This window comes from Cryptomeria japonica, chromosome 8 (genome assembly GCF_030272615.1).
Source record: "Cryptomeria japonica chromosome 8, Sugi_1.0, whole genome shotgun sequence".
Taxonomy (NCBI): Eukaryota; Viridiplantae; Streptophyta; class Pinopsida; order Cupressales; family Cupressaceae; genus Cryptomeria; species Cryptomeria japonica.
In genome coordinates, this window is record NC_081412.1 from 291,216,280 (window position 1) to 291,229,563 (window position 13,284).

The following is a 13,284-nucleotide window of genomic DNA, read 5'->3' on the forward strand; positions in this document are numbered from 1 at the left end:
CAACAGACTAAGACACCCCGGTATGTAAGACTGAATCATTTTGAAGATCAGATAATTGGAAGCAAATTTAAAGGAGTCATGACAAGAGGAAGATTGGAAAATGAAGAGGTATGTCTTATTTCTCAAATTGAACCATTATCTATCAATGAGGCATGTGAAGATAAATTTTGGATTAAAGCTATGGAAGAAGAATTAGGACAAATTGAGAAAAATAATACTTGGACATTAGTTCCCCGGCCTGAAAATAAAAATGTAATTGGAACCAAATGGGTATTTAGAAACAAACTCAATGAAGATGGTAAGGTTGTAAGGAATAAAGCAAGACTAGTGTGTAAGGGATATTCTCAGAAAGAAGGAGTTGATTACAATGAAACCTTTGCACCGGTAGCCAGAATTGAGGCAGTTAGATTATTCTTGGCCTTTGCAGCTCACAAGGATTACAAAGTTTATCAAATGGATATTAAATGTTCATTTTTGAATGGAGATCTTGAAGAGGAAGTTTATATTGAACAACCTGATGGATTTTCTTTGATAGATGACAATGATATGGTTTGCAGATTAAGAAAAGCTCTGTATGGACTAAAACAAGCTCCAAGAGCCTGGTATGCAAGATTGGATAAGTATCTTTTAAAAATTGGTTTTACTAGAGGAAATGCAGATAGCAATTTATATTACAAAGTAACTAATGATGATATCTTGATTATGGAAGTATTTGTTGATGATATAATCTTTGGAGGAGAAGATGGATTATGCAAAGAATTTTCTCTTAAAATGCAGCATGAATTTGAAATGTCTATGATTGGAGAAATAAAATTCTTTTTAGGATTGCAGATTTTATAGACTGATAAAGGCATATTTTTGAGTCAATCTAAGTACTTGAAAGAGCTACTCAATAAATTTGGGATGGAAAACTCTAAACTAGTAAGCACACCTATGACTACAAATGACAAATTATCTCAAAGGGATGAATCTACACCTATCAATCCAACTAGATACAAATCTATGATAGGAGGTTTACTGTATTTGACACAAACCAGACCTGATATTATGAATGCAGTATGTATAGTTTCTAGATTTCAGAGTAATCCTAAGGAAAATCATGAATCAGCTGTAAAAAGGATTTTCTAGTACTTACAAGGCACAACAAATCTTGGATTATGGTATCCTAAAGATGAAAATTTTGATCTATATGCATACACAGATGCAAATTGGGCAGGAGATGTGGATGATAGAAAAAGCACCACTGGAGGAGCATTCTTTCTTGGAAAGAGATTAGTTTCTTGGTTAAGTAAGAAACAAAGTTGTACATCTTTATCAATAGTAGAATCGGAATATGTTGCAGTAGCAACAAACTGTACACAGGTACTTTGGCTTAATCAAATGTTGAAAGACATAAAGGAAAAATGCAAGGAACCTATTACTATATATTGTGATAACACTGCAACAATTGATATATCTAAGAATCCAGTATTACATTCTAAAACAAAACATGTTTCTATCAAACTAAATTTTATAAGGGAAAAAGTTGACGAAAAGGAGATAAAACTAGTTTATGTGAATACTAAAGAACAGCTTGCAGATATTTTTACAAAACCTTTGCCTAAGGAAACTTTTGAGTATCTCAGAGATCAGCTCAGAGTCTTACCTCCACCAGTAGAGACTTAGACAGTTGATGATTGTCATCAACCGGCAGAATTAAATGGACAAATCTTTTATTCCGGTATTTGATGAGGAAGCTACTTCTTAGGGGGAGTAGTTGGTATATTGAATTGGTTGGTATTTTGTATGAACTTGACCTTTTGTGACTTTGGCATTTGATGTCAAAGGGGGAGAGATATATGGAAAAACATTAAGGAAAGATATATTGAAAAATTCATATCTTTTTTAGGAGAGATTGGTATGAGAGTTTGGTATAAACACATATTACTCCTAGGGGGAGAATTGGTTTCTATACTTGGCATTTCTGTTTTGGCACTTTGATGGTTTTTCCATCTTGTGTTGCCATCAATGCCGAAGGGGGAGATTGTTGGTATTTTGGTATGGTTTTGTCATTGATGTCAACACCTGCTAAATACACCTACTTTGGAGATCCAACAACATTCACCGGCAAACAGTAAACTATGCAAACAGTCGCCGGTATATGGTTTACCGGTAGGACATAATGTTCACCGGTACCCGCATTGACATGGAAGACACTTGGTAATATCGAAGACATCATGTGGACACTTTTGTTTGAAGTAATAATCATTGGCATATTCTTATTTGCATATTTGCTTTTACCGGCAAATAGGTCTAGGTTATCTAGGGTTACACCGGCAGGTTTATCTTTTCTAGATCAGCATGGCATGCTATGGAGATGATTTATTATTGTTGTAAATACATTAAGCTGACATGATCAATCGGTTATTGCATCGGATATTGTATTATTTGTAAATTGTTTTATTGTAATATCTTGTAGAGCCGACCTACTAAAATTGGTCTTAGGGTATGATATAAATGTAAGATCTTATTTGTAAGATCGAGTGTGGAATGTGAAAAAAGATTTAAGGAAGGATATATGTGAGATCAAGAAGAGATATACATGAAGACATCATTTGAAGGTGAAGTTAGGTTTTTGCAAAAGCATATCAGCATTACACCGGTACTGAATCCAGCATATGAAGATGCTATTTTGTGCAGTACATTCTCATTGGATTTAACCATCCAACTGTAGTCAGTGTGACTCCCATCTGTAATTGAGTAGTGATCTCTAGGCTGTTGGCCTTTCTGCATGTGTAGACCCCTCTTTGTACACTTACTATCTACAGTAGTATCATCTGATTGTGGGTGAGGTTTCCCAACGTGGTTTTTCCCCTTACAGGGTTTCCACGTACAAATATTTGTGTCATGTGTTGTGAATGACTTTATGTTTATGTTTCATGCATTAATTCTTACTGGTATAGCAATTTTCTATTAACACTATTTACTGGCATACTTAACTGTCTTACCAGTACTAAGCATTAAGTTGGTTAATAAGATTTTGGTTTGAATTTATTGGACAACTGATTCACCCCCCCCTCTCAGTTGTCCTCGGGACCTACAGTCCGATCAAAAGGAACTTGATCGGTCTTTATTTTATCCTATGACTGGTGGTTAACCCCACTAACCATGCACCAAGCGCTTAATGCTAGCAGTCTTTGCTACTTCATGAAAGGTAATTACCTTGCTTCTTCAGACTGCGAAACAATGCCCATCGTAGGATCTTCCTTGAGATACCCGTCCTTTAACTAGCTTAACCGATATGAGGTGGGCCCTCTGACTCAACACCATCCACCCTGGCAACCGATTGGCAAAATAAACCATCATGTCACTCACTTACTCATCGAACAATTTCCACGGGATCCACTTCAGATCCACCATGTGCATCTAACAACTTGTCTCTTCGTCCGCGATCTGATCCAGCTATTCTGCCACTACACCAACCAAGTGGCTGCCATGTCACTTTGCCACTTCATGAAGATTAAATGTCAGGAACCTTTAGGCTACGAAATAGCATGTACCATCTGATCAAAAGTAACTTGATCTGCCTTTAACCTTAGTCTTTGCTGGACGTCAGAGCCAATTTCCTTTTCGCCATTTTGCGAAGGTTAAATCTCAGTCACTTTTGTCTTGCGAAACCGCATGGGCCGTCTGATTAAATAGAACTTGATTGACCTTTAACTTTAGTGAAAAATTTGTATGTCGGACCCACTTCCACCTTTTGCCACTTCGCAAATGGTAACTCATGTGCATCTTAAGGCTGCGAAATAACGCGCGCCTCTAGATCAAAAGGAACTTGCTCATTGGTTAGGAAACCCGATTAAACATTAAAAATTTTAAGAAAAGCTCATGAAAATAATGCGTTGCTAGACCCACCTAGGAAGAAATAAGAAGGGGGGGGGACACTTCTCATGACAAATGGACCCTTCTCTTAAGTGAATAAAGTAATGCAGAATTAGAAATAAAGGATTTTTTTTCTCAGACATTGAAGCGATTAAAACTTAAACCCTAAACCCTCTTTGGACCTAAAGCATCTAGAGGTAACAAGGCCATACTAGACTCAAAATTTTCATAGACTTAGCTAATTATGGGACAAGAATACCCATTTTTTAAACATTGATAACAAAGGCTCTGACTGGGGATGGTTGATCACAAGATCAACACAAGAATTTAGAAACTCTCTAGAGAAACAGACCAAACACAAGCCCAAAAACAACAACTTAAAGCAAACCTAAATATATACAAACAAGGACCTACTGTGCATGGACATCAAGAGAAGTAATGTTTCAGGAATTGTCCATGCACTAGAAATTTGTGTACTTCATCATTCATATTCTTCAAAAAATATGAGTCTTTTCCATTAAGATCACAGACCACAGAGGGGCCAATCCACAGTGACTCAAATTTTTTATGCTTTTCCTTATCCTATCCTTTTGCATTCCATTGAAGAATTACATCACCAATTTGGAACTTTCTCAATGAGGTTCTCTTGTCAAATAGGTATTTAGACTACAATTGGATTTTAAGATTCCTCTTATGCACTAGAGTTCTGATTTCTTCAACTTCCACTATCTGAATCATCCAGTTTTCCATAGGTTCAGATAATTCCATGTCCTCAGCTCATAGGAACTTATATACTGGAAGCAAATTATTGACAGGCACCCTGGATTGTGTGCCATAAACTAATTCAAAAGGTGAGATCCCAATAGCCTTTTTGAAAGTAACCCTGTCAGCCCATAAAGCCAATTTTAACTTTTGGTCCCAAGACCTTTTATTCTCTTCCAGGATTTTCTTGATAATATTCAGGAGGCTCTTGTTACTAGATTCATCTTGCCCATTACCCTGAGGATGATAAGGGGAAGAGTAAGACATGACTATTCCATGACTAGTGCAAAATTCAACAAACTCTTCTGACCTGAAGCTCATGGCATTATCCATTACTAGTTTTACAAGGACTTCGAATCTAGTTATAACATTATCCATCAGAAAGTCAATAACAACCTTACTTGTGGCTCTCTTGGTGGGTATAGCTTCAATCCATTTAGTAAAATATTCAGTAGCTACTATAATCCACCTATGACCTCTTCCTGATTTCTCAATAGTCTCTCCAATAAAGTCAATGCCCCAATGGACAAAAGGGGCTTCCGCTGTGACTAGGTTAAGGGGTAAAGCTCCTTCATACTTCAATTTGGATGAAAAATTCTCGCATGGGTCACATCTCCTGACATATTCATGAGCATCTTTAAATAAAGTAGGCCAATAGTACCCAGCTTGAACTATCTTACCAATAGTTGTCTTGACAGAGTAATGACCTCCACACACTCCATCATGCATTTCAGTTAACACTCTCTTAGCCTGAGATTCATCCAAACACATTAGTAAGGCCCCATCTCTATTCCTCCAAAATAGATCACCCTGAACAAGGACATATTTCTGTGACTTCAACTTTAGAGTTCTTCTCTGATTATGTGTCATTCCTTCTGAAAATGTTGCATCCCTTAAAAAATGTATTATCTCTGAGTACCAGGGCTGTTTTTCAATACTAGTGACCAGGATGTTCTCAACTTCAACATTATTTATTTCAACATCAAGAAGGTTTGACTCGGCCATGAGCTTGGCAAGGCCTAAACCTCTCACTAATTTGGTGATCTTTATTTCCAAATCAAACTCCTGGATTCTATTTATCCATCTGTATCTCTTACCTGTGACCTCAGACTAGGATAAGATGTCTTTAACAACAACATGTGGGACATATACAACTACTTGTGCACTTACAAGATATGGCCTAAAATCTTTGACAACTTTGACCAAAGCATATGCTTTCTTCTCCATGATTTCATATTTTAATTCTCCGGCCTGTAGAGATTTTCTATAAAAGGCTATAGGGTGTTCATATCCTTCATTATCCTTTTGCAAAATAATTGCAGCCACTGTGTGATATGAAGCAAAAGAAAACAAAGAGAAAGGCTTACTGTAATCAGGGGATTTCAACACTGGTGCCTCCTGAATAGCCTTTTTGATCTCAGCAAAATCCTATGAAGCTTCTTGATCCCAGCAGAATTTTGTATCCTTTTTAAGCAATTTGACAATGGGCTTAACTATCTCTACAAAATTTGCAATAAATCTTCTAACAAAATTAACTTTGCCCAAGAAAGATTGGATACCCTTAACATTCTTTGGTTCAGGCACATTGTTTATTGCCTGAATTCTTTCAGGGTCTATTCTTACTCCTTCTTTAGAGACAATATACCCTAGCAACTTTCCTTCAGTAACAACAAAATGACACTTCTTAGGATTTAAAGATACCCCAAATTCCAAAGCCTTACTAAAAACCTGTTCTAAATGTCCACAGTGGTCATCCGCTCTTTTTGAAAAGCATGTTAAATCATCCTGATATACTACCATGATGATATTGATGAATTCTTTGAAAGCTACATCCATTGCCCTCTGAAATGTAGCTACAACATTCTTCAAACCAAAAGGCATTCTGACATAAACATAAGTTCTCCAAGGGGTGGTGAAAGCGTTTTTGAATTGTTTTGATTCCTTTACCAACACCTAGCTATACCCTAAGAACCCATCCATTATTGACAATAGGTCACAGCCAGTCACTCTTTGTAACATAGCTTCCATATTAGGAGAAGAATAATTATCCTTCAAGGAAGCAACATTCAGGTTCCTAAAGTCAACATAGAGTCTTATGTCCCCATTTTTCTTTCTCACCGGGACCAAATTTGAGACCCATGAGGAGTGCCTTATAGGCTTAATAATTCCCCCTTCACTTAATTTGGTTAGTTCTTGTTGCATCTTTGATTCCAGCAGGGGGTTATTAGGTCTTTGCTTTTGTCTAAAAGGCTTAGCATCTGGAAGCAAAGGGACTTCATGCTGAAATAGATCATGTCTATACGCCTTTAGATCTTCATAAGACCAAGCAAATACATGCTTATACTTCTTTAATAAATTAATGAGATTCACTCTGACATGAGGAGGCAACTTTTTTCCAATATATACCAACTTAGGGGATGATTTTGTCCCTAAGTTTACTTCCTCTAACTTATCCAGCTTAGTGGTTGATTGCTGGTGCAGATGACTGTCATTGTAACTGAACATACCTTCAAGCTCTACCAACCCTTTAGGTATTTCATTAGTCTCTAATTGAACCAAGTCATTCCCAAATATAGTTTCTCTATCATCAACCACTTCCACCAAGGCATTGCAGTCAATTCTTTGCCCATCATAGTCATCAATGCACTGTATAAACCTGAGAATATCTTCATTGTCAGCAAACACTTGCCAATTATATACATTGTCAGGAATGGCAGGCCTAGCTTTTACTTCAACTGTGGATATACCGGTTAGTGTTGCATCATCATTCTTTAATGCAACATTCGCTAAGAAATCTGCCATGATATTTTTGGATCTTACCATCCAATTTATAGAAAATGCACTAAAACTCTCAATGACATCCCATACTGCATGCTTGTATCTTTTCAATCTATCATTCTTAGGTGCATACTTGGCCCTAACTTGAGAGAACCAATTTTGAGTCTCCTAATACTTTTAACAATTGAATTCCATGCCTTTTTGCAAGTTCAAGCCCCAATAGCAGGGCTTCATATTCGGTAGTATTATTTGTACATTGGAAGGCTAACAAGAAGGAATACTTGAAAGTCATACCTGATGGAGATACAAAGAGAACTCCTACTCCAAATCCTTCTTTAGAACAAGTTCCATCAAAATACATTTGCCACAAACCATGTTGTTGAGATTCTAATTCAATCACAATGGAGTCAGTATTCTTCAATTGGGGTAATATTGGTTGTAATCTAAAATTATCAAGATCCACATCAATCACACAATTGAGCATGCTAGGATATACTTTCTCAATTACCCTAGGGGCACGTGGTTCTCTATACAATTTGACTTGATTCCCATTAATTGAGATGGGAGCATATTACAAATCCAACTGAACATTCCCACCTACTGTTGCAACCCACTGCTTGGATAACAACAGGCCATAATGAGGCTTGGTGTCAGTTACAATAACATCCATCTTGTATGTCGCTTCAAGGAATGCTACTATCTTCACTTCAACATCTCTCATTGTACCTATCACAGGCACTTCTTTTTTATCCATAACATAGCATTTCCCATATACTATACTCACTGACAGTCCCAATTCTTTCATAACACCATAAGGCATTACATTAGCTGCTACACCAGAATCTATCATACATTTTTTTATCAACCCATTATTCACCAATAGAGTAACATAAAAAGGATCTACCTGTGAAGGTTCTTGGGTAATATTTGTTCCAACATATACCTCTGGGGTTTGGAACTCCTAATCCTTTTCATCTTTAATCGAACTAGTAGGTAGAACTATGTTACTGTCAAATATGTTAGAAAATAAACACAAAGCAACTTCTCTATGTTCTTTAATTTTTAGTAACTCTATCAATGGGATAGTAACTTTCATTTGGGTCAGAGCCTGAGCCATGTCAAATGTGGAATTACTGCTCAACTCAGTATTAGCTTTGGCATTTTTTGCCTTAGGCTGACCTGCCTTCTTTGTTGTTGGCAGCTCCTTGTATATCATTAGTAGCTTTATTATCGGTACCCTTGGGTACTTCCTTAACTTGATCTTTTTTCTCTTGACCAACTTGAGGCAAAGTAGCACTACTTGCTGCTTTCTTCTGGGATACCTCTTTTATAAACATAGAACCAAGTTCACCTTGATCACTATCCCTTTTAGTGCTCCTTAAGTTGTAATTATGCTTGGCCTTGGCTATAGCAACCTTAGTGAGATTTTTTACTTCCTCATCACTAGGCCTCCTGAGATGAACTTCTTCATCTTCGATTGTTACCACATTCAAAGTGGGATGCCAATCAAGTGTTAGTTGTCCTTGGTAGGACCTTTTACTATCCAACACATCACAATCACCAAATTCACTTTGTAAAGACTCCTCATCACTTTCTATGATAGTTTCAAACATATTAATATCAGGCTTAGCCTCTTGTCTCATGGATTCTTCAAGGGCTTGAGCTATAGCACATTGATGAGGAGAATGTGGCCCATCACAAGCAATACACCAAGGACTGTTTTCTATGTTATGAACACTTTTTCCTTTTAAAGGATCAGGGGTATCTTGGCTCTGAGTATTTTTTGGCTTTTCATTCTGAGGTTTACTATCCTTCCAAGTGGTGTTGTAAGGCATATCATGCAACCTAGGAGGTCTGTCTTGCCATTTATAATGGGGTTTATCATTTTTGCTCACCTTGGCAGTCAGATCTTTCATAGCAGTCACTAACTTCTCTATTTTATCTTCTTCTTTAGCAACTTTGTTAGGTTGCTATTTTGTTTCCTGCCATAGCCTACCATAAGTTCTTCTTCCTAATTTTCCAGATGCCTTTCTATAACTCTCAACATTGATAGCAATTCTAAATGCATCTCTAAGGCTATGTGGATTTTTATCCCTCAAAATATAAGCCATTTTGGAATCAAATGCATTGTAATAAGTGTTCAGGAACATGTCATCTAATCTCATTACCTGATAGAATCTATACATTGCTTTCTGGAATCTAGCATTAAAATCAGTGACTATTTCATTATCAGACTTTCTGATATTGTTAAACTCATTAAGCATGAAGCTCACATTTGTTTTATCACCATACTATTCCTGAAAGCAATTTTTAAAATCCTCCCAAGACCCAATGTTGTTCACAGGAAGACCTCTATACTAGTCTCTTGCATCATCTACTCAGGATTATACAAATAGTTTCATGATGACATCTTCATCCACAATCTCATAATCATTGATCAGTTCCCCAAAAGACTTTAAGTGCTCTTCCGCACTAATTGCATTATTTCCAACAAACTTATGAAGTCTATCTCTTAACTCAGTAGGAACATGGTTAGGATATCCTGGGATTCCATCAAAAAAGAGTTGCTTATATAATTCTAAGTTGATAGGTCTTCTCTGAAAAGGTTTAACAACATGGTTATTACCCATGTTCATTCTTACATTGGGGCTTGGAGTTAAAGAGATTTTGTTACCTTGGCTAATACCAGAGGCTTGATTAGTTGTACTAACCGGCTGAATTGGCTGAATCTTAATAGGAGGGAGTGGGATTTACTGTGGAATAGATTTACTATGATCTACTAAAGGAAATGTGATGGGAGGTGCTTTCAGATAGCTAATCTTTCATTTGACTTCTTGATTAGTTGCTTCTAATTCAACCTTTTCCAATTCCATTTGTAAATCTTCCTTCTCTTTTCTCATTCTCTCCATCTCCCTTTCATGTGCTGAAAGCCTATGAGAGATCTCCTCTATAGTCTTAGATCCAGACCCACCTTCCATGCATTTCTACTTTCCTTTATCAACATCATTTCTAGTAGGATGTGGGTTACTAAGAACTTCCTTACTTGGTTGGACTACTGACTTATATGCTGGTTTGGCCTTGGGAATTAGGATTTCTCTAAGTACAGGACCTTCATCCTCACTCTTGGCCTTTTCTTTGGCCAACAACTTGAGGTTAGCTATTTATCTCAGGAGCCTATCTCTCTCCATCAATTTTTCCTTTACTTCCCTTTCCTCACTCTTGGCCTTCTCTTTGGCCAACAACTTGAGGTTAGCTATTTATCTCAGGAGCCTATCTCTCTCCATCAATTTTGCCTTTACTTCCCTTTCCTTATTTGCTTCCTTTTGTGCTCTTAAAGAGATCAAATGATGGACTCTTCTGTTTAGGTCCTCTATTTCCTACGATACCTTATCTTCATCAAAGAGATTTCTTCAGAGCCTGAGATATTGACTTGATCAATATCAATTAAACTTATGTTTCCATCAATTGTTCTAGGTACAGAATCTCTGACTATGTTTGAACTAATCTGGTCCTTCCCAGAGAAACTAGCATGTGATATCCTTTGATTTGAACAATGGACATCTTCTAAATTTCCAAATAAACTAGAATGGAAGCCTAAAACATCATTCTCAGATTCGCGAGAAGATGAATTTGAATTTGCATAAATAGTTCTATTAGATATCTTACCCATATTTGTGCTTTTCTACACCCAAGCAACATTTGATGCTTCATGAACCACTGATCTCTTCTAACCTCTACGTGACTGTTCAGGCAATCCTTCCTGCAATGTCTCATGAGGATGCTTCTTCATGAAATATCTGGTGTTTTTTCCTCCCTACATTATGCTTGTTTCCTTAAAAAAATTCAATTGTTTCGAAAGGACTGGTTAAGATTATCAGAGTCGCCACCCACAAAGACTGTGGGAAATATGGAAACAAGCTTTACATAGAAAATTTGCCAATCTTTAAAAATCAAAATCATAGAGATTTTCAGAGAGAGAAATGAACACATGAATCAAAAGCCAGGCACACACTTTTGAACACAGACATCCAAGTAATATTCCGCACTAATCCAAGCACCAATCTGCATCTGGATTCACACTATGACTCTCCCCAGCAAAGTTGCCACTTTGTTGTTCTCAAATTTTAATTCCCCTTTTATCCCCTGTAAGAAAATAAATAACTCTGTCTGCAAATAGAGAGATCAAAGAAAAAGAACCTTAGAGCAACATATGACAAGGTTTTAAGAACCTTCTACACTTTGAACTTATCCAAAGTTCAGGCGGGTATACCTATTGTGAATGAATTCACACTTTTAAAATAGATCCATAGTAAACCAGTCCAAAACCAATGAATCCTATCACCTTAACACAAACTGAAATAATGAAATAAATCTTATGCTCATGTTCAGTATTTATCTACAAGAAATATAGCAAGAGAACTACAACTGATACCAGTGCCTAAATCCAAGCCACAGAGTCATCTAAACTAATCAATAATTTCACAATTAAACATCTCCATACATAGCATTACTTCGGCTTATATCAACCCCACACATGCCTGACATGTATAAGAGTCTTTCCCTATTAGACTAGACAATGTTCATCAGATTCAAAGTCTCATAGAAAATAATATACTGACAGAGATATTCCTCACGTATTTAATTCCTCTCCTAAAGAAGAAAGCTAAGAAACATATCTATAAAGATTGTATTACAATCCATGTTTAGTTGAATAACCCTAGATTACCCAAATGAAACTAGTAAATATTTGAAAAGTGTACCAGAAGACAACACAAATTCTAGGCTAAAAAATTTATGGTCTGTATATTGATATTCATTTTGAAAAAATCTTACAAAACTCGGAAATATTCTATATGATCATTAGAAAAAATGCAGATGAATTTCTGCAAAGTTTCTTTACAAATTCTTGCGATCATTTTTCATTAGTCCTGGTATCCATTTATAATAGCATGGATGTATACAAGCTTCAAACCTTTTCAAAAGGTTTGTTACAACAAACTTCTTGTTTGTACAAGAAGTATCAAATCTTTTCCACTTTCTAACGACCTCTTTCCAGCGGTTGTCATTAGGCGGCTTCTTTTTGAACCTCTGCATCTAGTATAGTATATTTTCTTTTCCACTCATGGTACATGTCATCAATAGGCCATGAGAAGCTAACATCTTTCCCTTTTGTCTTGGCTAATCTCTTCCAAGAGTTCCTCATTTTATTTACCTCTGTATTTAGGAAACCATAGTGTGATTTAATCTTTTCTATCTCCTCAATTGTTCTGACAAATAGGGAGGTATCATCTGTGCTAATGATTCCCTTTATTCTTAATGATAGGATGGCTTCTAATTCATTAAGCCAAACTTATTTGTCATTCAATTGAGCTGGACTGGCAAAACCTCCATAGAATAATTCAAACACTTGCTCAGTGTACACTTTCTTATACAAGTTGATCTTCCTCTCTGCATTATCTACTCCTTCTGCTAACTTGGCTAGATCCTTTGTCACATCACAACTAGATTTGATAATGGGGTCAACCCTTGCCTCATCATAAGACACACATATAAGTTCTAGGTCCTCCTCCCTAGGCTTCCACTTGTCCAAAATAGGCATTAGAACAACCTTGTCTCCATTGAGCTCATTCCACATATCCAAAAATTTACTCATATTGTTATATACCAATGATGATCCTATAGTGTCAGCGAAACTCAAAATTGTGGCCCTCACTCTCTCTTCATATTTATTTGCAAATAGGGTTTGAGCCTGTTTTAGATTCTCCAACTCTTGAGAAGTGATCTCAACTGATTGGGAACTAGAAGGTGCAGGAGAAGGTGGAAATTCAATGATAGGGATAGTAGAGGGAGGTTGTGCAGGAGAAGAAGCAATCATCAATATTG